This window comes from Choloepus didactylus, chromosome 4 (genome assembly GCF_015220235.1).
Source record: "Choloepus didactylus isolate mChoDid1 chromosome 4, mChoDid1.pri, whole genome shotgun sequence".
Classification (NCBI taxonomy): domain Eukaryota; kingdom Metazoa; phylum Chordata; class Mammalia; order Pilosa; family Megalonychidae; genus Choloepus; species Choloepus didactylus.
The window spans coordinates 120,537,636-120,565,493 of record NC_051310.1 but is presented as its reverse complement, the minus strand read 5'-3'; the positions used below and the strand labels follow the sequence as shown (position 1 = coordinate 120,565,493).

The following is a 27,858-nucleotide window of genomic DNA, read 5'->3' as shown; positions in this document are numbered from 1 at the left end:
TCACAATAGCCAAAAGGTGGAAACAACCCAAGCATCCATCAGTGGATGAATGGATAAACAAAATGTGGTATATACATACAATGGAATAGTATTCAGCCATAAGAAAGAAGTTCTAATACATGCTATAACATAGATAAACCTTGAAAACATTACACTAAGATAAATAAGCTAGACACAAAAAGATAAATATTGAATGATTTCACTTGTATGAAATGTCTGTAATAAGCAAATTTAGAGAGAGATAGAAAGTTGAACTTGAAGTTGCCAGAGACCAAAGGGGAGAAGGAAATGGGGATTTATTGTTTAAAGGGTACAGATCTATTTGGGGTGATTAAAACATTTTGGTAATGGATGGTGGTTATGGTGGCTTGGTACTCCAGACGTAATCTTGATCCATTGCTGTGGATGTGAAGCCATTTTAAGTATGACTCTTTGGTTACTTAAGTTAAGATGTGGCCTAACTGAATCAGAATGGGTCTTAATCCTATTTACTGGACTCCTTTATAAGCGGAATGAAATCCAGACACATAGAAGGATACAGGAAGCAGCCAGAAGGTGGTAGTCAACAGAACCCAGAGAAGCAGGAAAGGCTGCCATGTGCATTGTCATGGGACAGAGAAGCTAAGGGCCAAGCTCCAGAAGGCCAATTTTCTGTGAGAAAGCCTTGCGTTGAGGACACCTTGATTTTGGACTTCTCTTAGCCTCAAAACTGTGAGCCAATAAATGCCCATTGTTTAAGCCAGCCCATTGTATGTTATTTGATTTAGCAGCCAGGAAACTAAAACAGTGGTGAAGGTAATACAGCATTTTGAATATAATTAATACCACTGAATTGTACACTTAAAATGATAGAAATGGGATATTTTGTATGAGATATATGTAGAGAGAAAAATTTTTAAAAATGGACACAAGGAGAAACAGAAATCTTATATAGTGGTTTTTTAACTAGGAAATAATTTGATTAGCAATAAAAAACCTTCCCAGAAAGAAAACTTTCAGCCCAGATGCATTCACTAGTGAGTTATATCAATTATTTCAGAAAGAAACTATTATAAACTTAACAATACACTCAATTTCACTCATTTTGATACTAATATAATCTTGTTACCAAAACTTTATGAAGACAGTGCAAGAAAAAAAAGGTAAAGATATGCTCACTCATAAACATAGATGCAAATTATATTAAACCAAATAGCAATATTCTAAGAAAGGATAATGCATTTCCCTTAGTTGGATTCTCATACAAGAAATGCAAATGTGGTTTAAAATGAGAAAAATCAATGTAATAAAAGGACAAAAGTTATATATAAAATAATTTAATAGCAATAACAAAATAATAATAGATTTAGAAAATGCCATTGCTAAAATTCAACATCCATATATAATTTTAAAAAAATGAGCAACCTTGATCCGATAAAGTAAACAGCAGCAGAGTACTTAATTGTTGAGAGCTATTTCTCTTAAATCTGGAAAAAGACAAGGATTCTTGCAATCACCACTTATTTTCAACATTATACTGGAGGTCTTAGCCAGTGAATAATGCAATAAAGAGAAATAAATATCAAAAGGATTTGAAAGGATTAAACAATACTCTATTTTCAGACATGACTGTATATGTAGAAATTCACATGAATTTACAGATATATTTTTAGATTATTGAGTTGTTTGCTACATTGAAAAGAACATGTAAAAATCTGCATTTTTTGAACCAGCAAAGGACTTTTAAAAGAGGTATTTAATAAATATTTAAATAAAAGATAAATATGAAATCTGTGTAAAAGGTCAGGTAGGTGTGAGCAGGTGGGGTTTATAAAGTATTAGAATGTGAAGTCTTTATTTCAGGTAGTCACACCAGCTCCCCTAGTTCTCCTCAACTAGTTCAATCTGTTTCTTTAGCGAACACCCACCCCTTGTTTTTAGCCTGGAAACTAAGTCTAGACGCCATATTTTCTACATATGAGGTAGAGAGGGGTGGAGAGATTTGAGTGTGCCATGTATGGACTTAAAATTCATGTCATCTTTTTTCATGTCCACATTTTACTCTTGGCCTTCCTTGTCTTTGGCCTGAGCCCCTAGCCTCTCCTGTATTCTGCAAGCCCTATCACCTCCTTCCTTGGTGAAGTCCTCTGAATATTTTAAGCTGCAACTTTTTTCACTCTACTACAGCAATCTCTAGTTCTTCTGATTTATATGTTTCAGATATTTGTTGGAGTATCTTACCTGTCCCCATTTTCTTATTTTTGCATTTACCTTTTTGATTACTTTATCATTTGTTAGGGTCTCTGAAGAGAGATGATAAAACACATGTGGCCAGCCTGCAATCTTCTACTAAAGGGGAAAATTTAAATAATTTTCTCGAGAATATTTGCTGTATGTGGATCCTCTTAAATGTACTTCTTTGAGAAAAATTTCCAGAAGTTTAGATGTTTTGAAAATGAACTTAATATTGAGATGTTTAAGTAATTTTGATTCAGTAGAGGGCACTCTTTCCTACTTTAACTCAACCCTTAAATAGCCTTCAAGGGTTCAGAATAAATATTTTATTTTTCTGTGTAATTCAAATTAATGTGATCAACTTTGATAAGTTAAATTCTTTCAGAATTTATTATGTAATTTATGTTTACCTCAGTTTTTCAGAAACTGAGCTTCATAGAGAATATTAGTACTTAATAATTCAAATATGTCTTGCAGTTTGCACTCCAAAGAAGAGAATCTTACAGAATGATTAATACTCATCAAAACTTTTTTCTCTTTTGAGGCTCTCCTTTCACCAGATAGGGCCTCAATTTTTCAAAATCTGTGATTCCATTGACTTTGAAACAGTTTAGTAGTAAGAAATAAGTGCTGTGTCTAATGATTATCTTTTCTTTTTTTTTTGCTCTCTCTCTCTGTATATCTAATACTCTATAATCTTTAAACTAAATAAAGCCTGTGGATGCAATCTCATAATCCCAAGTCAAATTTTATATATAAAAATTTCATGAGGACTTGCACTGCCTCAATTCAATCATCAGTGTTTTAAAATCTATAGGATTTCCCTTACAGTTTATGTTCCAGTGATAGCTTGGTACCTTGATAATCAAGTAGAATGTTGTGAATCACTAAGGGTTCTGACTAGTACATCCCTTTTACTTCCTCCCAAAGCTCTTCATGTGGGAAAATATTTCAGAAATATTTTCAACAATTTCTCAAGATCTCCTTAACTCATTGCATTAAATCTGCAAACTTTGCTTCACCTTCTTTCAAAGAGTTCATGAAGCTGACCACATACTTGCCCTAACTTGCAAACTGTATACAATTTTAAGTTTGCAATGGATGGTGGGCATACCAGTTCTTCCTTTTGATTTAAGTGATTTGTAAAAATTGTCCTTTTTTCCTTTTATTGCAAGTGACCCATTAATTTAGCTCAGCATTTCCACGTTTAGACCAAACTCCTCAAATTCCTGCCTAGCAGATAGTTAGGCATTGTTAGTCCCTGTATGCCGACTAATTTGGTAAATGTTATTTTGCTGCATTGTCAGGTAGGCTGAATTTGGTTTGGAGTACATGTTGGATACCCCTGATCTTTCCACAGATGAGTAAAATTAATTTTCAGGGAGTTCAAGTGATTTAAGTAAGATGAAGGATTCCTAGTTCCTTAGTGGCAAAACTAACCCTGTCTCCGTATTCAGTTCAGTTCAATAAAAAATTACTGAGTGCTCTTTTTCTACCAAAGACAGAAAGACATTATATTCTTTTTCATTATATTTTCTTGACTTTAGTTTTTTTGGAGGAACAGGTATGTTTATAAAAATTATAATATTTATAATAGAAGTATATACCAAGATTGAAGAGGATATGGGAATGGGAGTGATTATTAACTACCTCAAGGTGTGGAAAGAGGAGGAAATGCTTCATGGAAAAGGGCTTTTTTGTTTCACTTAAAACAAATTTTTCTATTAGAGCAGTTGTAGGTACAAAGTTCCCACATATGCTCCCACACAGTTTTCCCTATTATTAACATTTTGCATTAGTGTGGTAACTTTGTTACAATTGATGAAACAATATTATTATGCTTATACTATTAACTGTAGACCATGGTTTTCTTTAGGGTTCACTCTTTGTGTTGTACAGTACTATGAGGTTTTTTTTTTTAATTTTTATTTTGGTGACATGTAAATGACCTAAAATTTCCCATTTTAACCACTTTCAAATATACAATTCAATGGTGTTAATTACATTTACAACATTGTACTACCATTACCACCATTCATTACCAAGCTTTTCTGTCAATCTAAACAGAAACTCTGTAGCAGTTCAGCATTAACTCCCCATTTCCCACTCCTACCCTAGCCTCTGGTCTCCTGTATTCTAGTTTCTGAAACTATGAATTTGCATATTGTAGTTATTTCGTATCAGTGAGATCATACAATATTCATCGTCCTTTTGTTTCTGGCTTATTTCACTCAACGTGATGTCTTCAGGGTTCATCCATGTTGTCACATGTATCAGAACTTCATTCTTTGTTATAGCTGAATAAATCCCATTGTATATATATATATCACATTTTGTTTATCCATTCATCTGTTGATGGACACTTGGGTTGCTTCCATTTTTTGAAATTGTGAATAATGCTGCTATGAACATCAGAGTGCAAATATCTGCTCAAGTCCCTGCTTTCAGTTCTTTTGTGTATGTACCTAGAAGTGGCATTGCCAGGTTGATATGGTGATTCTGTATTTAACAATCTGAGGAACTGCTAAACTGTTTTTCACAGTTTGCTAGGCAGATAAAGCCGGGGGGGGGGTGGTGCGGTGGGAGCAGAGAATATTTTGATGCAGAAGGAATGGTAGGTACAAAGACAGGGAGAAATGGAACAGTACATTTTTTTTTTTCTGGGGTCTACAAGAAGTTTGGGAAGTCTGCTGAAGTACAAATAGGTGCAGGGGTGTAGGCTGGTGACAGGGATGGCATGAAATGGCAGTGGAGAATTTAGATTTTGAATAGCTTTTTTTTAGCAAGCTAAGGATTTAGGACTGTATCCTAAAGGTGATGGAGGGTTTCTGAAGGATTTTAAGCAAATTAGTGTCTTGATCAGTTTTTCTAACGCACTGACAGTGGTCTGTGGTTGATTTGGTGGTGGTGGAAGGAGCAGCAGAAACAGAGAAATCAGGAAAATATTTTATGCATTTCAGATTAGAGATATTTCTGATCCCTACAGTCTGCCATTTTATCCCTAAATACAACTTGTTGGCACCTGTTCTCTTATAGTCTCACAGCTTTTCTATTCTGAGTTTCCTGCTTTTAATTTGTTGCCCATCTACTGTCTTCCCTGCCTTTGTGACTATTCTGATTTTTAAAAATCACTCTCACCTAATCACTCTCTGCCAGCCACTTCCAAACCTGATTATCTTCGCAGATGGCCTTACCTTATGTTTCAAAGAGAAAATCAAGGTCATTTTGCCCCCAAAGTTAAACTTTCTCAGTCTTCCACCTGAGCTTTGAATGCCATTTCCTCTGCCTCCATAGGGATTTTTCTCTTTTAAGCATCCCTTTCTTTCCATTATCTTTCACCTTTCTTTTCCTACTGGCTCTTTCCCTTAAGCATGCCAATAGGATTCAAGTCTTGCCTTCCCTTGACTCCATATCCTGTTAGATATGTCTGTCTTTATTCATTTACTGTCAATTTCATGAAAAGATACTTGTCTCTGTCTAATTTCATTGCTCAATCCTTTCTAAACCAAGATTTCTCAACCTGGTTACTACTGACATTTTGGACCAGGTGATTCTTTGTTATGGGGGGCTGCCCTGTGAATTACTGGATATATAGTAGCATCCCTGGCCTCTACCCACTAGATGTCAGTTGCACTCTGCTCATCCTCCCAAGGTTGTGACAACCAAAAAATGCCCCTAGACATTGCCAAATGCTGTGGGAGTAGGATGGGGGTGGAGAGTGGGTGGTGGTGGTAGTGGTGGTGGTAAGAATTGTTCCCAATTGAGAACCACTGATTTAACCCAATAAATCCAAAATATTATTTCAACATGTACTTGATATTAATATTATTGGGATATTTTGCAATTTTTTTAAATATTTACTTTACATCCTGGAATTGGATGTAAAATTTCCACTTATACAGCACTTCTTAAATTGTACTAGCCCCATTTTAAGAGCTCAACAGCCATATCGGAGAGTGCAGGTCTAGAGCTTTACAGGAAAGGTTATGGCTGGACAAATGTGTTTGAGAAATCATGAGGCAGTAACAGTTAAAACCATGGGAGTAGATAAGATCAGGCAAAAATCTATATTTAGAGTGAGAAAATAAATAGAGAAAGAATCCTGTCCATTGCTCCTCTAGTTTCCTTAGACAGCTGCTACCCTCTATTGCTTACTGTTTTTTATTTTAAGATATTTTCACTGAACAATATGGACAACATGAGTGAACAAAGGAAAGGGTATTGAGAAAGATTAATTGATGGCAAAAGAATTAATGTTTATCGAACACATAACAGGTAAGTAATATTAGGAGCACTACTTAAACTGTCTCATTTAATCTCACAAGAACCCTGTGAGGTAAATAATGGTATCCCAGTTTATAGAGGAGGAACCTAAGATTTTTAAAGATGTAATAAACCAAATAGCTAACTGGCATCACTGAGATTTGAAAGGAAGTCTGTCTGATTGACTCCAAAGCCCATGCTCTTTCCCTACATACTCCTAAGGCACATAATGAAGCATGTGCTATCTATTCATTTTTATAAAAGAATTAAATAAAAAGGCTTACATGAATGTACAGCTATTGCCAGAGTTCCCAGGATATTTATTACCACTTTAAATCTGATTCCGGAAACAAATTCACCTTAAAAGTGAGGTGCTGTGCATCTTTGTCATTAGCGCGGATGATTTGGATATCATTAGTTGAGAAAGACGCCAAACCATGCTGTTTTTAAGTGTCCTGTTAAGTATAGTCAGTAATATTGTGGCCAGTCGTAATTTTTAGTTACAAAAGGTTTATCAAAGATATAGTAAAAATTTTACCTGAATATTAAACAAACAATCACCAAGGAAAATAAAATAATGAGCTTTATAACACCGTCCAATTTCGCCAACAGACTGGTAAAGTGATTACGAAGGGGGAGGAGCGGGGCAGAGAGGGCGGGACAGTGCGGGATTGAGCAAGCGCAGAAACAAGCAGCTATTAATGGTGGCGTAAAGGCTTTTGCGCTCTCACTTTCCGAACTGTCGTAAAGGCCCCCAAGTGTCGTACTCTCTCGGTAGAGAAGGGATTGGTTAGGCGGCGGCGGCGGCGGCGGCAGGAGAGCAACAGCAGTGGCGGCGACGGTGGCGAGGTGCTCTGTTTGCGCAGCATCTTCGGAGAAGGAGTTCCTGTGAGCCAAATCAGGCATTCTAAACTCAAGCCAGGTTGACTGGACCGAGCCCAGGCCCTACCGCTCTTACAGTTTTGGTGGCGGTGACAGACGCTGTTCTTGGCTATAGCGGCCTATTTGGCCGAGATCTGAGGCGCGGATCGCTAGCTCTCGACGCATCCCCTTACCCCCTTACATTTCCTGTCTTCCTTCCTGGGTCAGTGATTCCCGGACCCTGGGAAGAAGGTGGCTAATGATTAAGGTGAGGGGCCAGGGGGGAGGGGAGCGATTGGAGGCCGCGCGTGCGCGCAACGGGGGAGGGGCCGGCCGGGAGGCGAGAAAGAGGAAGGGCTACGGCTGGGGTCGGCGACCGGTGGGTTATTACCGGTCGGATGGTGGCATAGGGTCTGAGTCTCCGCAGAAAATTTAATTGGGTTCGGGCAAAGGATACGTCTACAGACACACCCACACCCCAGAATAAGGGAGTGTGGGTGAGGGGATTTCTTTCCCCTTTTCGACTCGCCCTACAGTCTTAGGATGGGGGCTGAAGACTGAGGCTTGGGAGTGCGATTTGACAATGGAGTGATGACGGTAACCCGGACTCGGGGAGTTGGAGGGCGCTAGGTCAGCCCTGACAGTTAGGGAGTTGCCTTCTCGGACGATCAAGGAAACGTAGTCCGTGGAACAGCAGAAATACAGACGCGTCAGATTTTGTGTACAGTTGGCTTGTAGGTCATTTAAAAAGAAGTTTGATATTTTTTATTATTGTCCTTAGGTAATTTACGAGAATCAGTAGCTGTGCTGTAGTGGAAAATCTGTTCTGTACTGCAGAATAAAAGGTTTGTCACAATGGTTCTTACGTAGGTTATAGTAGATTTTTGCAGATGCTTTTTAATGCAAGTGTAAGTTTTAACGTTTAAAAAATACCAGGAAGTATAGGGTATTCATTTAGTTTGTTGATGTTTGTAGTGCGGGGTGACTCCATTGTATTGTTATAAGCTTTCCTGTTTCTTGATTTATGTGCACTATGAATTTAGAACTCTTGAGTGGTAAAATGCGGCTGACCATGGCTTCATTTTATAGTTCTTCCTGCCTTTGAACCTGGCCTCAAACTTTCTTTCATTTGGTATTTTATCCATAGTTTTCTTGTTTTAGGAGACTCTTCAGCCCAAAAGTACAGATTGGGGGAAAGATAAGCTTAAGATTATCTCTGCTTAACTTATGCTTTCCCATTTTTGTTTTTTGTGTCATTGCTTGCAAATGCTAGAATGTGATTTTGATATTACACAGAAGCTCTGTTATACTAGTTTTACCTAGCTTGATTAGGGTAAGGAGGTACATATCTAGAGTCTGCTACTATACATTTCTTAGTAAAAATTTTCATGTCAACATAAAGAATGTTGTTTTTCATACTAAACAGTAGTCTTTGGTTACATTTGTGGGACAAACAGATGGGATAGGAAAGAAGCAGCCCCTTTCCACTGAAAAGAATCTTGAATAGGAATTTTTTTTTACAAAGCCTTGATTTGGCTTCTGTCACTGTCTTGCCATTTTACCTTGGACAAATGACTTTATCATCTTTCTCATGTTCATTTTCTTGTTTGCCACTTAATATTCACAGTAATATTCTAAGAATTGGTGTGGGATATTTATGAATTGGCCTGGACAGTATTGTAGGTAAAACTAAGAAGAGTGTGGTCTTTCATTGTTTATCAGGGTTGCTCTGTCTTGTGTGGATCCTTTTTCTTGCGTTACCTTTTCCCTTTTGTTTGGTGCTTCTTGGACATTTATTTGTTCTTTCATTAGAAACAGAGTTTCATCTTGAAGAAAGGTATAATCCAAATAATTAGATTTTGGTGAATGATGTATTTATGCAGAGGTTATAACTTAAAATTTCTAGATTTGGTGAATTTCATTTTGGTAATAAATCTGTTCTCCATTTCTGCAGCTAATTGGGAAATAGCTATACTGATTTTTAAGAGAAAAGAACACCGATTTACACATCTAAAGCAAAGGAATTTTCGGTGAATACTCAAATGGAATTATTTTCATTGTAGCTCAAATTTTAACATGTGCAATGAAAAATTCATTGAATTGAACCAAGCTTTACTTAAGGCATAATTATATGTGCATGTACCCTTATTTTGATTTTTTTCCTGTGGGCTAAGACTTCAAGTTAGGAAAAAAAGTGCCAGTCCTAAAAATAATAATAATTAAAATATATCATAACTTGACCTTAGCATTCTGAGAATGACATTGTCTTACAAATAGTATAGGACGAGAGACAGTAGATCAGGATTTTAGATCTAACTTTGCTTACTGTTCATTAGGTCTTTGACTTTATTGATAATCTTCCCTGGCTTAGATCTGTTAAAAGAGAAATTTGAGGTAGATAATTCTGTTTTTTTCTTGGTCCCAATTAGATTTGTATTTTTAGTTAGGTGTTTTTGATATTTATTGTTGTATTCAATATGCTCAAATCCCCAGAAGGAAATGCTATATTGCGAGTTAAATTCCTTTATATTATATGTATGAAGGAATTTATACATACACACACACACTCACACATACACACACCAGGAAAAAAATCAAGACAAAGCCATGTTTGTTATTCCATATACTACTACTCTCCCATTTCACATATTACTCATGCTGTAATAGCCCTCATATGGTGCCAAAATGAAACTTTTTATTACTACTAGTAACATTCTTCACCATCATCTTAAATACTGTTTTTCTTTCGGAAACTTGTAATCATTGTTCAGTAAAAGTCTCGAATTGCATTTGAATGTCTTACAGCTCTGTTCTTTTTTCTCCTGCATCCCACAGATTCTTGGTAACAGCTGGCCCAGGTTTCCACAGGTACTCAATTTGTACCATTGCAGGAGGAGTGAGCTACAATGTTTATAAACAAATTCTAAGCTACCTTAAATTTTAAATAGAGGTGTTGCATTATTATTTAGTCATTCAATAGATATTTATTGAATGTTTCACGTTTTAGGTGCTGTTCTTGGTCTTCGGGATTCAGCAGTAAAAGTGGCACTCTGCCTTCATGAAGCAAACCCTCTATTGTGGGGAGACATAAACAGAATAGTTTCAGGTAGTGTGGTTAAGTGCGAAGAAGAAAATAAAACAGGACTGTCTGATAGGGACTGAATGGACATGGGACTCCATTATAAACTGAGTGTTTAGGAAGGGCCTCTTTTTAGAGGTAATATTTGACCTGAGATCTCAATGATTAGAAAGAACCAGCCATAGTGACAATCTGGAGGAAGTGTGCTGTGGACATAGGGAACAGCAAATGCATTATATTGGGTTTGATCCTGTAGACTCTATTAAGTATAAATTAATTGTTTTGTTTATCTGTTAGGCTTTTTCATAATTGATGATATATGATGTAAGAAAAAAGATTAAAAATTTTTTACATGTAGCAAGCAAATATAATGTGTGGGCCTTGTTTAAATCCTGACATAAAGAAACCAACTGAAGAAAATCAGTTTTGAAACAGTTGGGGGAAATTTGAATGTGGATGAGTATTAGATGATATCACATAATTACTGTTAGTTTTGTTAGGGTTGGTAAAGGCATTATGTTTATGTAAGAAAATTCCCAGATGTTTTTAGAGATAAGGACTGAGGAATGAGGGAGAAAAATGGTAAGATTTGTGGCATTTGTTTAAAAATACTTTAGCATACAAGAAAAAGGTGCCAAGGAGATGAGTTAGATGAAGCAAGTATAGCACACAGTCTTGATAATATTCTCTGCTTTTGTGAGGTTTGAAAATGTTCATAACATGTTTAAAATGTATTTAGAACCATTTATAGGAGTTCCCCAGCTGCCCCCTTTTCCCCTCGTCTTCTCACTTGGATAAAATACATTATTTCATTCCTCTTGCTAAATGTACAGCATTTTTTCAGCAACTATGAGTGTCTACTATATTTCAGGTACTGTGCCAGTGCTGGAGTTATAGCAAAGAGCAGAACATTAAGACCTGCCTATGAGAGGCAAAAAAGATTGCTAGAGGGAGGAGAGTCTTTCAGTGTGAGCTCTGTTAACATGCAAATCATAGTTTTTAACTGATGTTTCTGTATTTTCCTGAGAAGCATACAAAATCTGCAACTTATTTTACTGTTTATGTGGTAGACACTTAAAAATTACTTTTCCTTTTCTAGAGAATGAAAATTTAAGAAATTCTATATGGAGCTGTGTTGAATTACTGTTGTAGCATTTCCTTTGTCTGTATGTGCTCTAGGACATTAGAATAAATCATTTGTTTTCATCACCTTTTGACATCATAATTTAAGCTTTTTATTTAAGCTTTTTATTTGGAATAATGACAAACTTATGAAACAGTTTAAATATATACTACAAGGAACTTTTTTTTTTTTTTAATTTTTATTTTGAAGTAAATTCAAACTTACAGTAACAGTTGCAAAAATAATACAAACCCCATATACAGATCTCCAGCATACCCCAACCCCCCTCCAATGATACCCTGATCTACCAACTTTAATATTTTGTCACTTTACCATTTCTTTCTTTCCCTCCCTCCCTTCCTGTCTATCATCCATCATCTATTGCTCTGTCTTCTACACATATGAGACCAAGTTGCACACATCCTTGAACAAATAATATAATTCACATATACATTTCCTATGAACAAGAATATTCATTTATGTAATCACATTAAGTGTAGTTAAGAAGTTCAAGAAATTTAACATTGATATAAAGCTTACATTCTATATTTCATTTTTTCCTTATGTTCCAATTGTGTCCTTTTGAGCCTTTTCTCCACTATTCTTAGATCTCATCCAGGATCATCTATGGCATTTAATTGTCATTATCTGTTTAGGTTGTCTTTTTTTCAATTATGGAAACATACATACAGCATACATCTTCCCATTGCAACCCCTCCCAAGCATTCCATTTAGTGGGATTAATCACATTCACAATGTTGCAATGCCATCACCTTCCCACCATCCATTACTAGAAATTTCCCTTCACCCCAAACAGAAACCGTGCATTCATTTCTTATTAACTCCCCATTGCCCCTTCCCCCACTTCTCGTAACCCATACTCTACTTTTCATCTCTGTGATCGTATTCTCTGATACTTGTTTTGTGTTTACTGTGGGGCTTAAATTTAATATCTTAAATCTATAACAATCTTGTTTTCTTTGATACTGACTTAACTTCAATAGGACACATAAACTATGTTCCTATACTCCTCCATTCCCCCACCTTTCTGTATTTCCTGTCAAAAATTACATATTTTACATTGAGTCCAAAACCACTGATTTATCATTACACTTTATGTATTTTAGATCCTGTAGGAAGTAAATAGAGGAGTTACAAATAAAAAATACAGTAGTATTAGTATTTATATTTACCATGTGATCTTTACTGGAAATCTTTATTTCTTCATGTGGTTTCAGTCAATTGTTTAGTGTCCCTTTCTTTCAGCCTGCACAATTCCCTTTAGCCTTTCTCATAGGACTGATCTACTGGTGATGAAGGCCCTCAGCTTTTGATTATCCGGGAATGTTTTCATCTCCGCCTCATTTTTAACTTCCAGGTGTTTGTGAATTTTCTGTCTCTGATGGTTATTGACTTCTATTTGTATTCCATTGTGGTCAGAGAATGTTCTTTGAATAATTTCAATTTTTTTAAAATTTATTGAGGCTTGTTTTATGTCCCAGCCTATGGTCTATTCTGGAGAAATTTCTGTGATCACTAGAGAAGAATGTGTGTCCTGGTGATTTGGGATGTAATGTTCTAAATATGTCTGTTAAATTTCTCTATATCTCTCTCTCCTTTCTTTGTTTCTCTGTTGATAGGGCTCCCTTTAGTATGTGAAGTAGGGCAGGTCTTTTATTAGCAAAATCTCTCAGCATTTGTTTGTCTGTGAAAAATTTAAGCTCTCCCTCAAATTTGCAGGAGAGTTTTGCTAAATTTGCAGGAGAGTTTTGCTGGATAAAGTATTCTTGGTTGCAAATTTTTCTCTCTCAGAATTTTAAATATGTCATGCCACAAATTTTCTGGGTTTTTTTGTGCTCTTGGCATTTGCTTTACTTCATAGGGTTCTTTTAGGATTAAAGGATTATTCAGACACCAATCTCTAATTTGTTAGATCTCCATGGTGGCCGCTGAGTAGTCACTACTTAGTCTTATGTTGTTTCCTTTGTATGTGGTGAATTGCTTTTCTCTTGCTGCTTTCAGAACTTGCTCCTTCTCTTCAGTATTTGGCAGTCTGATCAGAATATGTCTTGGAGTGGGTTTATTTGGATATATTCTATTTGGAGTTCACTGGGCATTTATGTTTTGTGTATTTATATTGTGTAGAAGGTTTGGGAAGTTTTCCCCAACAATTTCTTTGAATACTCATTCTAGACCTTTACCCTTCCCTTCCCCTTGTGGGTCACCAATGAATTTTATATTTGGAAGTTTTATTTTATCTGTTGTATCCCTGAGATCCATTTTGATTTTTTCGATTTTTTCCCCCATTCTTTCTTTTGATCTTTCATTTTCCGTTCTGTGGTTCTCGAGGTCACTGAGTCATTGTTCAGCTTCCTCTAGTCTTGTACTGTGAGTATCCAGAATGTTTTTAATTTGGTCAACAGTTTATTTTATTTCCATAAGATCCCCTATTTTTCTTTATTTATTCTTGCAGTTTCTTCTTTATGCTCTTCTAGGGTCTTCTTCATGTCCTTTATATCCTGCGCCTTGCTCTTCTTCATGTCCTTTATATCTTGTGCCATGCTCTCGTTTGTCTTCAGTTCTTTGATTAATTGCTCCAAGTAGTGTGTCTCCTCTGATCTTTTGATTTGGGTGTTTGGGTTTGGGTTCTCCATATCGTCTGTTTTTTTCATATGCTTTAAAATTTTCTGTTGTTTTTGTGCTCTTGGCATTTGCTTTACTTGATAGGGTTCTTTTAGGATATAAAGGATTATTCAGACACCAGTTTCTAATTTGTCAGATCTACAGCTTGGTAGCATACACTTTCTCTTAACTAACCAGCAGGTGGCATCCGCGAGTCACCTATTCCCCTCAAGTCAGTTCTCCCCAACTTTGTCTTTGTGGTGTGTGGGGGTCTGGTTCTTGTGGAGTCCAGTTTGTGCACGAAGTTTGGGTGTGTTGTTGGTGTTGTCTGCCCTGAATGTGGGGTGTGTGTCTGAGTGGTTAGGGAGACAGGGCAGCTTTAATAATCAAACTGCCCAGGTGTTCCTGGAGATTTAAGGCTGTTGCAAGAGTCTAAACTTTCATTTCAGTCTCACCACAGATTGTCTCTGCTGCTGACTCACAAGTCCTTGGTATTGGCATAGGGTCCTGGGATTTCTGTGTGGGTTCCTCTTCCCAGCCGTGCCCTTCTAGGGCCTCTGCTGAGGGAAGGCAGTGCTACATCACAAGTGCGCGCCATCCCTCAAGGGAAGCCCTGGGCCACCGGGCCTTGCAGGGGCATTCCCAGAATGCAGGGGGTGTTCCTAGCCTGCTGTAAAGATGGCTGAATGGGGTGTGTTAATTTCCCCCTTTTCACACAGCTCCGCCTTCCCAGCTCTGGGGCAGTTAGCTGTGGGTGCACGAAAGGCTGTTGTCCATGCCCTATATTGTGGCGTGTGCATGGTGTTGCCGGAAACACTTCCCATCCCACTGGGTCCCTTGGCACGACTCTGGGCAGTGTCTCCGGTGCCGGGCAGTAGCTTTCCTGGCCCACCGGGAAGATAGCTGCAAGGGGCGTGGTTTTTTTCCCCTTTTGGCTCCCCTCTGCCCTTCTCGCTCCAAGACAGCTAGCAGTGGGTGCGTGAAAGGCTATCTTCCATGCCAGATATTGAGGTGTTTGCACAGCCCTTTCCTGACGCTCTTCACTGTGTGGTTCTTGCTGCTTCATCTGCAACTGCTTTTGGGTTTTTTTAAAAGAGAACTAGTCCGCCTCCAAACGCCAACCCATGGTTCCCCCATACCACAGCGTGGCTGCCAGACATTCAGCAGGCTCACTCACTCGTTTCAGAATGCCAACTCCCGGTTTCACCAAGTGCACGGTCCCTGTGGATTTAGCAGACCTTGTGCAGCTGGTGCATCACTGGAACTGGTGTTCTGGGTCACTTTCTGGCCTCTATCTAGTATTTTTCATGGAGGTCTTTTTTTTCCCCTGTCTCTTCTAGCCGCCATCTTAGGTTCTCCTTAGTATAGGTAACTCTTGAATAGCCTTTATTCAGAATCACCAGATTTTATCACAGTGGCTTTTGCATTCTCTTTTCTGAATCATTTGAGAGTAAATCACAAACATGATGCCAATTTGTAAATATTCACTGTGTATTTTATTCTCTTGCATTATCATAATGCAGTCACCAAACCCAGGAGATTTAACATCGATACTAAACCTTTATCTAATCTGTAGTCTGTATTCCAGTTTTGTCAGTTTCCCAGTAATAGCATCTGTTTTTTTATAGCATTTACTCCACCTTCATCATTGGATCCAATCTAGCATCACAAATAACATTTGGTTGTCCTGTCTCTAGTCTCCTTTAATCTGGCACAGTGCCTTAGCCTTTATCTTTCATTGCATTGATATTTTTGAAGAATATGGGCCATTTATTTTATAGAATATTCCTCAATTTGGATTTGTCTGATATTTCTTCATAATTAGGTTCAGATTATTCATCTCCAGCCAGGAATTTTGTATCCTTCACAGGATATAATATGGAGGCACATGAAAGGCTGCCCCTCATTGATAATGTTAATTTTTACTACCTGGTCACAGGTTGTCTTGTTTCTCTACTATATAGTTATTATTTTATCCTTGCAACTAATAAACAGTCTGTTGGGATAGCTTTGAGATAATGCATATATCCATTCATCAGACTTTTTGGCTCCTCACTAGATTTTTTTGGCTCCTTATCAAACTTTTTCCCCTGGGTTTAGCATCCATTGATGGTTCTTGCCTGAACTGATCCTTTCTCTGCTGGTTGCAAAATGGTTGTTTTTTAACTCTATCATCTCCATCATCTTGTCAGTAGGCATTCTATTGTAAGCAAGAGTCATCCCTTTATGTATTGATTGTCAATATGGACTGATGTACTCCCTGTTTTATTCAATGGGTTATAATCTACAGCTGCCTTTATTTTGATGCTCAACTTGTATCTTTTTTACATGCCCTCTTCATTTTTTTTGAGTGCTCCTTTTTGGCACAGCAAGATGTTCCATGCTTATCTTGTGTTTTCCCTATATTAGTCCTAGATTCAGCCATTTTTCTAAGGATTCCTGGTTTCCTTTAGTGGGAAATCCAGTTGTTTTTTTTTTTTTAATATACAATATAAAATTTTCCATTTTGACCACTTTCAAGTATATGATTGAGTGATATTAAATACATTTGCAATGTTGTGCTCCCATCACCATCATCCGTTACCAAAACTTTTTCAGTAAACTCTGTCTGTACCTACCGAGAAATAGCTACCCATTCCCCCCATCCTCTGCCCCTGGTAACCTGTAGTCTACTCTCCGTCTCCATGAATTTGCATATGCTAGTTATTATAAGTGAAATCATACAATATTTGACTTTTTCACTCAATATGATGTCTTTGAGGTTCATTCCTGTTATAGCATGTATCAGAAGTTCATTCCTTTTTATGGCTGAATAATATTCTATCAGGTGTATATACGACATTCTGTTTATCCATTCATCTTTTCATGGCCACTTGGATTTCTTCCATCTTTTGGCAATTGTGAATACTGCTATCAACAACAGTGTGCAAATAATCTGTTTGAGACCCTGCCTTCCATTCTTTTGAGTACATACCTAGAAGTGGGATTGCTGAGTCATATGTTAATTCTATATTTAACTTTCTGAGGAACCATTAAACACTTTTCCTCAGGGTGCGCCATTTTACATTCCCATCAACAGTGTACAAGGGTTCCTGTTTCTCTGCATCCTCTCCAACACTTGTTATTTTCTGCTTTTTAAAATAAATAGCTATCCTAGCAAGTATAAAATGGCATCTCGTGATTTTGATTTGCATTTCCTTAATGTCTAATGATGTTGGGCATCTTTTCATGTGCTTATTGGCTATTTCTTTGGAGAAATATCTAATCAAAAGTCCTTTGCCCATTAAAATTTTTTTTTGTCTTTTTGTTGGTGAGTTGTACAAATTCTTTATATATTCTGATATTAAACCCCTGCCAATACATGATTTCCAGATATTTTCTCCTATTCTGTAAGTTGTCTTTTCACTTTCTCGATGATGCCCTGTGATGCATGAAAATTTTTAATTTTGATGAAGTCAGATTTATCTTTTTTTCTTTTGTTGCCTGTGCTTTTGGTATAAAATCCAAGTATCCATTGCCTATACAAGGTTCTGATGATAATTCCCTACTTTTTCTTCAGTTTACTTTTTTCCCCTTATTATTTTTTTAATCTTTTTTTTTCTTCATTAGAAAAGTTTTGGGTTTACAGAACAATCATGCATAAAATATAGGATTCCCATGTGTCCTCCCACCACCAACACCCCACACCAGTGTGGAACATCTGTTATAATTGACAGTAGCACATTTTTGCAGTGGTATTGTTAACTAAAGTCCACAACTAACTTAAGGTTCACTGTTTGTATAGTATAGTTCCATGTTTATTGTTTTTTTTCTCTGTTGTGATATATACAACCTAACATTCCTACTTTTAACCTTTTTCAGATACATATTTTAGTGCCATTAATTATGTTCACAATGTTGTGCTACTATCATCACCTCCATTAACAAAACATTTCCTTTGTTCCGAGTAGGAACACTGTGCATTTTGAGCCTTAACTTTCCTGTTCCCTGCTTCTACCCTGTCCCCTGATAAAACATATATTCTAGATTCTGACTGAGTTTGCTTATTTTAAATATTTCATTACAATGAGATCATGCAATATTTGTCCTTTTGTGTCTGGCATATTTCACTCAACATGATGTCTTCAGGGTTCATTCATGTTGTCACGTGTCAGAATTGCATTCTTTTTTACAGCTGAATAATATTCCATTGTGTGTATATACCACATTCTGTTGATCCATTCATTGGTTGTTGGACACTTTGGGTTGCTTACATCTTTTGGCAGTTGTGAATAATGTCACCATGAGCATCGGTGTGGAAATATCTGAGTCCCTGATTTCAGTTCTTTTGGGTATATATCTGGTAGTGGGATTGCCAGATCATATGGTAATTCTATACTTAGCTTTCTGAGGAACTGCCAAACTGTCTTCTACAGTGGTTGCACCATTTTACATTGCCACCAGCAATGAGTGAGTGTTCTTATTTCTCCACATCCTCCCCAACACTCATTATTTTCCATTTTTTAAACAGCAGCCATTCTAGTGGGTGCGAAATAGTATCTCATGGTGATTTTGGTTTGCTTTTCCCTAATAGCTAACTGATGTTGAGCATCTTTTCTTGTGCTTTCTGTCCATTTGAGTATCTTTGTTGGAGAGACGTATTGTCAACTCCTGTTCATTTTTAAAATGAGTTGTTGGTCTTTTTGTTGTTAAGTTGAAGTATTTCTTTGTGTATTCTAGATAGTAAACCTTTATTGGATATGTGATTTCCAAATATTTTCCACCATTTTGTAAGTTTTTGTTTTACTTTCATGGTAAAGTCGTTTGAGACAAACTTTTTTTTTTTTAGTGTGATTTCATTGAAATATATTCACATACCATACAATCATCCAAAGTGTACAAGTTGTTCACCGTTTCATCACATAGTTGTGCCTTCAACACCACAGTCAATTTGTGAACATTTTCATCACTCCAAAAAATAAAAATGAAAGTAAGACAAGAAAATAAAAGTAAAAGAGAAGATTCAAAGCATCCTGTACCCCTTTTCTCCCCCTCATTAACTTTTTTTAATTGAAATATATTCATATACCATACAGTCATCCAAAATGTAAAACAGTTGTTCACAGTATCATCATGTAGTTGTGCATTCATCACCACAGTCAATTTTTGAATGTTTTCTTTACTCCAAAAACTAAAAATAAGAATAAAAATAAAAGTAAAAAGAACACTCAAAACATCCCACATCCCCCTGCTCCTTATTACTCATTTACTTTTTGTCCCCAGTTTTTCTACTCATTTGTTCATACACTGGGTAAAGGGAGTGTGAGCCATAAGGTTATCACAATCACATGGTCACACTGTGTAAGCTATATGGTTATATGATCATCTTCAAGAATCAAGGATACTGGATTGCAGTTCAACAATTTCAGATATTTCCTTCTAACTATTCTAATAAACTAAAAACTAAAAAGGGATATTGTTCTAGTTTGCTAACGCTGCCGGAATGCAAAACACCAGAGATGGATTGGCTTTTATAAAAGGGGGTTTATTTGGCTACACAGTTACAGTCTTAAGGCCATAAACTGTCCAAGGTAACACATCAGCAATCGGGTACCTTCACTGAAGGGCAGCCAGTGGTGTCCGGAAAACCTCTTTTTAGCTGGGAAGGCACATGGCTGGCATCTCCTCCCAGGTTCTGGTTTCAAAATGGCTTTCTCCCAGGACATTCCTCTCTAGGCTGCAGTTCCTCAAAAATGCCATTCTTAGTTGCACTTGGGGCATTTGTCCTCTCTTAGCTTTTCCAGAGTAAGAGTCTGCTTTCAACAGCCGTCTTCAAACTGTCTCTCATCTGCAGCTCCTGTGCTTTCTTCAAAGTGTCCCTCTTGGCTGTAGCTCCTCTTCAAAACATCACTCACAGCTGCAGCTGCACTGCACTGAGTTCCTTCTGCCCATCAGCTCATTTATTTGGCTTCACTGATCAAGGCCCACCCTGAATGGGTGGGGCCATGCCTCCATGGAAATATCTCATCAGAGTTATCACCTATAGTGGGGTGGAGCGCATTTCCATGCAAATCTAATTAGCACCAAAACGTCTGCCCCACAAGACCACATCAAAGAATATGGCTTTTTCTGTGGGACATAATACGTTCAAACCGGCACAGGTATCTATATAACACATAAGAGTTACTTCCAGAAAGACCTCTCGACTCCATCTGAAATCTCTTAGCTATTGAAACTTTATTTTGTTTCCATTCTCCTCCCCCTTTTGGTTCAAAAGGCTTTTTCAGTCACACGATACAGGGTCCAGGCTCATTCCCAGGAGTCCTGTTCCATATTGTTGGGGAGTTTTATACCCCTGGGAGTCATGTCCCACATAGAGGGGGAGGGTGGTGAATTTACCTGCTGGGTTGGCTCAGAGAGAGAGGCCACATCTGAGCAACAAAAGAGGCCTTCTGTGGGTGACTCCTAGGCACAATTGTGAGTAGGATGACCCTCTCCTTTGTGATATCAAGCTTTGTAAGGGCAAGCCCCAAGATCAAGGGCTCAGCCTACTAAGCTGGTGATCTTCAAAGGTTGTGAGAATATCAGGAATTCCCCAGCTGGGGAAGTTTAATATTTTCACATTTTTTCCACAGTCCCTCAAGGGGGCTTTGTAAATACTTTTTATTCTCTGCCCAGATTACTCTGGGGAGGCACAAAAGCTTTTAATTTGATGAGTCCCATTTTTTTTTCTTGTTGCCTGTGTTTTGGGTTTAAAGTCTTAAGAAGTCATTACTAAATACATGGTGCTTAAGATGCTTCCTTATGTTTTCTTGTAAGAGTTTGATATTTATGGCTATTATAATTAAGTCCTGATCAATTTTAAGTTCATTTTTGTAGATGGTGTTAGGTAGAGGTCCTCCTTTTTTTGATTTTTATTTTTTTGCAGATGGAGATCCAGTTTTCCCAACACCATTTATTAAAGAGACTATAATTTTACAATTGTGTGGTCTTTGCCACCTTGTCAAGAATCAGTTGGCCAAAAATGTGAGGGTTGTTTTCTGAGCCCTCATTTCAGTTATGTTGATCTGTATGTCTGTCCTTGTGTCAGTACCATGGTGTTTTGATAAGTTTTAAGATTGTAAAGTGTGAATCCTGCAACTTCTTTCTTCTTTTTTTGAATGGCTTTAGTTATCTGTGGCCCCTTACCTTCCATTTAAATTTGATGCTTGGCTTTTCCATTTCTGCAAAGGTTGGAATTTTGATTGGGATTGCAGTGAATCTATAAATTGATTCAGGTAGGATTGACATCTTAACAATATTAAGTCTTCCAATCCATGAATGTGGAATGTTTACCTTTGAATTACCTGTTTATGCATAGAAATATTCTCTTTTTTCTTGTATCAGGGCATCCTCTGAGAAACTAAATTTAAATTTTATTTTGTTAGTAGGTTTATATTTCTGTGAAAATTTTATTTGTTTATAAAGTAATCCCATTAAGATTCAGCAGTGTATTATAGCAACTGTTTTATTCTTCTGTGCCTTTTTTTTTATTCTCTGCCCTTTTTAAAATAAATGGTCTGATTTGGCTTTAATTGTGATTATACAAAATAGAAGACGAAAAAATAAAAGTTATTTTACTTAAAAAAATTTTTGTGGAGGGTTTAACTACTTAATTGTTTTTTAAATGTCATCAGACATTCTGGTTGTGTGAAGCTGGATTTTTAAATAATTTAACCAAAACAACATATCACAACAGATTGAATGCACAAGCAGTTATGAGAATCCAGCTTCTATTAAGCCAGACATTAAAAGAGATTTGTAAAAATGAACAACAATCCTGCTGTTCTCATTTTTTGGGGGAAAATATGGTTTTTCATAAATGTTAGTTATTACCCTATGATAGGTTTATTATTCCTTTTTAAAAATAATTGTTTTAAAGCACTTTTTCCATTTTAAGGATTTATCCATTTTATTTTCTAACATGGCAAATAGCAATAGACTTAACCCACATAATAAAAGCTCTTTGTGGTCCTCAGTTTTTAAAAGTGTAAATAGGTTCTGAAGTAAAGATGTTTTGAGAACTGCTGCTCCGGAAGATTAACTAGTTTTAGGCATTATCTTTTGACTTCTTATGGTAGATGAGTTCACACTCCTCCCTTTACCTTTTCTCTCAAAATAGTTATATCACAATTTTTGATTCAACAAATATTTATTGAATGCCAACTATGTGTTGTAAGTTCTGGGGCACATAGTGATCAAAACAAAGACTCTGCTTTAGTAAGAAAACAAGTAAATTTTACAGATGGTGGTTATGGAATTACTTGAGATGGAAAAAGAAGGAAAGGGAGTCTAGGGGTTGGGGTTAGCTTTTTATTATAAGGTGGTCAGGGACAGTCTCACGGATAAGGAAGCATTAAGCACAGACCTAAAGGAAGTGAGTGAAGGCGTCTTGTGGATATTTGGGGGATGAGCATTCCAGGCAGATTGAATAGCAAGTACAACAACACTGAGGTGGAAGCATGCTTGTCCTGGTCCAGGAAGAGCCAAGAGGCTATTATGGCTGGAGTGGAGTGGTTAAGGAGAATGGTAGTCTCTGAGGACAAAGAGGAAGCAAGGGCTTGTCTTTCAGTTCTAGGAAATATTCTTACATTACCTTTGATAACTTCTTAGCCGTTTTTTTCCTTTGCTCTCTTTCTGATGGCTCCTGTCAGATGATTGGATTTTGTTACCATCTTTTCTTATCTGCAGTTTGCTATTATCTTTTTGTTGTGGATTAAAAAAAATTCTTTTTTACTGTCAGTTTAGTGGGGCTAGGAAGGGATTTGAGATAAAAATATGTGTATAATTTGTGTTTAAACAAAATTGATTCTTTGCTTTCGATAAGCATGACAATTTTACCAAGAGCTTGTTATGTTCCTGAAAGAGAACTGGGTTCTCCCAGCTCTTAGTGCTAAAGTCATATTTAAATATCTGAATAAATACAGTTTTCACATATTTGGTGAATAGTTCAGTTTACCAAGCCTAAGCCTATTTTAATACCTATATTTTTAAATACAAAATAGTTTTATTAAGTGAAGAAAATATATAAGATTTTAATTTCAGAATACCTACAAAACATTTATTATCAATGATTTGATTGTATTTTCTATGAAATTATTTTTCTTTAAACACATATATAGTATTGGACAAAACTCACTGTTTTATTTTTGTGACTGCCTTCCTGCTATTCTATCTGCCTCTTCTGTGCCATTATCCTTATTCTCTACTTGAGGAAATCTTACTTTAATGACCAGCTCTTAAACTTCTGTAAGGTTTCTCCTCCATAATTACTAGCTCTCCCTTTTGTTTTCCTATATTGTTAATGATCTTGTAGCTATTACAATATATTATAACCTTATCATCCTCCCACAGTTGGGGCTCTTTGATAAATAGAAGAAATTGTGGTTGAGGACCATAATAACCTTATGTAAAAAATAATGTCATGGGATTGAAATTGTGAATGAATACAAGAAAGCTTTATTCATAAGTTTATTCATTCAGTTAAAAGAATAAAAGGAGACCCAAAACAGCAGTGTATATGGGTTAAGATTGAGGCTTTGGTATCAGACCTTAGTCAAGTCACTTAATATCTGGAAGCCTCAGATCCTTGAAGAGAATAGTTTTTAGTGAAGATAAAAGGGAATAATAACATGGCACAGAGTTCCCTACAGACTTTACCTGATCTGGCTCTTACCCACTTCTGACTTCATCATGTGCCATCTCCTTTTCCTCCTGCTTCCCTTTTTTTGGTTTTTGCACTTTAGGCTTGTTCCTGCCACAGGACCTTGCTTAAGTTTCTCTGCCAGGAATGCTCTTCTTCCTCATGTGGCTTGGCCTGCTGGTGGCTGGTTCTTTCTTGTATCTTAGGTCTTAGTTTAAATGTCAGCTTCTTAGAGAGGAGCCCTTGATGGTCAACCTTTATCATTTGTCTTATTTCCAAAATAGTATGTACTCCTTTCTAAAGTTATCTTGATTGTTTATTCATTTACTTGTTCCTTATTTGTCTCTCCTCATTCTCAAGTAATTTCCTTGAGAACAGGAACTTTAGATGCCTGTTTTTGGCTGATCCCAGTGCAGTAGGACAGTGCCTAGCTTATAATAGGCTCTCAATATTTATTTGAATGAAAACAAATGAGTAAATGTTAGCTAATGTATTATCAGTGGTATTGTATCTTCTAAAATATTAACAAACTAGTGTAAAATTTACCATTCTTTGTTCATTGAAAGCATTTCAAAGTTCATCTCCCCTTCTACCAACAAGGTGTACTTAATGATTTAGTTTTGCTTTGTTGCTGATAATGGGCATGCCAAGAACATTTTTTTTACCTGTTTTATATAATTCTTCATCTAAATATTCAGTTTCATTATGATGATATTAATTGGAGGTATAGATCATGGCTCTGGCTTCTGAATCCTGGTTGACATTTCCAGATCCTGTTCTGATCCCAGATGCTTGGGTTGGAAAAGGTTTTGGAGTTGATTTTCTGACATGCTTTTCCCAGACATACAGATTTGCCAATTTTATTCCATTGTGAATATATATCTATTTCTTCATAGATGCCTCTTGGATACCCAGTTCTAAGGCTTGGACTTACTTTACAATCGTTTTCCTTTATCTTGAACAAACTTCAATTTAAAATATTTTCTTTTCTCTCACACCATCTTTATCAATCCCTAGTGCCTCCTTTTCTGATTATCCCCAATAGGAGGAACTCACAATTTATGTATACTGGAACCAAAATTCTGTAGGTTGCCAAAAAAGTATATAAGTAAATGTGTGTAGATTAGACTTAAGTGTATAGGAATCCACATTAAGTTTAGCATTACTGTATTTATTTGTCTAGAACATTTATCTAGAAATTCTTTAGGAGAGGACAGCATCTTATTATCTTCCTGTTCCTAACTCCTTGAACAGTGACTGGTAGTGGAAAAGGAAAAGTTTGTTGAACAAAGTGGTTGACTTCAGCACTCGGGATAATCAATCCTTGGTTTCCCCAAACCAGTATCCTATAATTGTTTAATAGCATGCTGTCCATATGTTTCTTGCGAAAAGAATTTTCACTTGGCTGTCTGAATACACTGATCCAAGGAAGGCAAAAGTGATTTATAGTGAAAAATAACTTGAAAATCCCTAAAGTTGTTCATAAAGCACAAACTTTTAAGTTTCTGAAAGTCAAACCCCTTTTTTTCCCTTCAGTTTTGGAACAATTCACACGTCATTGTTGAACACCAGATGAAGTAGTTGGCTTGTTTTTGTGAGAAGAAAAAATAGCTTTAAGTATTAGACTGTTACAGCAGGAAAGTCTGAATCTAGATATTTGGATGAATGGTCAAGGGGTCTTTAACATAACATGTTTGTATCACTGTATGTGACAGTATCTGTGTTGGCTTTGTCTTCCACCATGAAGTCATAGAGAGGAAGCAGATCAGATGGTAATGATTTATGAAAAAATCTTTAGAACTTGATAAATTCAGACAAGGAAACTTTGATATTAGAGTCTGGAAAGAGGTTAGATCATATACCTTTTTTAATAAACTTATGCCAGTATTAGAACTTAGAGCAATTGTTAGTGAGTATCTCCAAATATTAGCCAGTGATTTGAGTTTAGGCAAATTATTCAGTGACAAAATTAAAAAAAATAAAAATTCCTCTCACACTATTTTCTCATTTATATAAAAGGTGCATTTAGTTGTAGGACTTAATGTTTATTAAGGTTTTATTTTTAAATGATTTTACAAACCATTCGAAGCTTTTTTAATTGTTTTCAGCTTCTGATTTTGTCATTCAGTTTATATGTAATCCTTTTTACCTTTGTGTCATTTGTGAATATCATAAACATTCTGTTTTTGCCCTCACATGAAATCATGGCCCAAAACAGATTATGAAATTTATGTTGTAGCCAGTTAAAAAAAGTTGCGGTAACATATATTCAACACAAAATTTCCCATTTTAACCACTTACATGTGTGCAATTCAGTGATACCAGTTGCATTTACAATATTGTGCCACCATCACCACCATCCATTATCAAAACTTTTCATTGACCCAGACAGAAACTCCATACCAATTGGCAGTAATTCCCTCTATTTATGATTTTTATTTTTCTTTGGGTCAATTAAAACTTTTTTTTTCTCTTGTGGTTCTATGTAACAGAAAATATCTCATTTCCATCATTTTTAAGTGTATAATTCAATGATATTAATTACATTCACAATGCTCTGCTACTGTCATCACCATCCATTACCAAAGCTTTCCATTACCCCAAGCAAAAACTATACCAGTTGAGCATTCCTCATTCCTTACCCCTACCCCGCTCTTGGTAACCTGTATTCTAATTTTTTTACTATGAATGTGTATATTCTAATTTCATTATAAGTGAAATCTTACAGTATTTGTCCTTTTGTGTCTATTTAATTCAATATATTGTCTTAAAGGTTCATGTTGTAGTATGTGCCAGAACATCATTCCTTTTTGTGATTGAATAATATTCCACTGTGTGTATATACCACATTTTGTTTACCCATTCATCTGTTTTTGGACACTTGGATTGCTTCTACCTTTTGGCTATTGTGAACAGTGCTGCCATGAACATTGGTACACAAATATCTGTTTGAGTCCCTGTTTTTAATTATTTGGGGTATATATGTAGAAGTAGAATTGCGGGGTCATTTAGTAATTCTGTGTTTAATTTTCTGAGGAACTGCCAAACTGTTCTCCACAGCAGCTAAACCTTTTTATAGTCCTGCTGACAAAGTATAAGGATTGTGCATACTTTCCTTTTTTTTTTTTTTTTTTTATAATAGCCATTCTAGTGGTTGTGAAGTGGTATTTCATTGTGGTTTTGGTGTGTATTTCTCTAATGGCTCATGATGTTGAGCACTTCTTATGTTTTTTTTTCTTTTTTTTGCCATTTGTATATACCTTTTTTGAGAAATGTCTATTCAAGTCCTTTGCCCATTAAAAATTTTTTTGTGTCTTTTTGTTGTTGAGTTACAGGAGTTCTTTATGTATTAGCAGATACATGATTTCCAAATATTTTCTCCCAGTCTGTATGTTGTCTTTTCAGTTTCTTGATAATGCTCTTGAATGGTGTATGCTAATTTTTTATTGTAAACTTAATTTTATAATGTTAATTATTTGTACAACATTAACTTGTTTTGTATTCTTGTATACCTAAGTGTATTACAACTTAAATCCCCTCTTACCTGTTAAAGGGTAAAGAAGTTGATACTGTGCTGCCTGATGAGAGTAGGAGGGAGCTTAGTGTTAATATTGAACATTAAGGGAGAACATAGGGTTTTAGGTCTGGCAAAACAGATTCTCTCCCCTGTTATTAAATTAGCATGAATACTGGGAGAAATTTTGTAAGTCTTTGAATCTTTGTGTAGTCTTTCATATGCTGAAAAGTATCCCAAGAAGTCATCAAGTTTTCCCACTTTCCTTCCTAACAAAAATCATTCTAGACAAATTGAAGTTGAATGGCATCACTGAAGATATATGTTGTCTTTCAGAAGATCATATGTTATCTTTTCCATTTTTCAGATATCTGGTTTTATACATTTCTAGGTGTACTTCATTGAATATGTTGTTCATTTAGGGAACCTCTGCCATGGAAAATGGAGTAGTCAAGTCTCCTTTCTTCTCATCTCACTCCTTTTTCTTTTATTCTTCCTTGAAAACCATTCCTGGCACACCC

The 27,858-nt window shown here is 36.3% G+C and overlaps 1 protein-coding gene across 8 annotated transcripts in view; it reads left to right on the top strand.

Moving 5' to 3' along the window:
- Positions 1-27,858, top strand: part of RNF111 (ring finger protein 111) — a 180,368-nt gene that overhangs the window by 59,483 nt on the left and 93,027 nt on the right. Inside the window, exons 1-2 of one of the 8 annotated variants that reach the window (XM_037833831.1) lie at positions 7,269-7,606; positions 8,120-8,183. The exons of 4 other annotated variants lie outside the window; for them this stretch is intronic. The gene's annotated coding sequence lies outside the window, so the exon portion shown is untranslated. Of the gene's footprint in view, positions 1-7,268; positions 7,607-7,749; positions 7,936-8,119; positions 8,184-27,858 lie in introns of those variants that run through there. 3 more of the 8 variants (XM_037833830.1, XM_037833833.1, XM_037833834.1) reach the window with 3 other exon arrangements.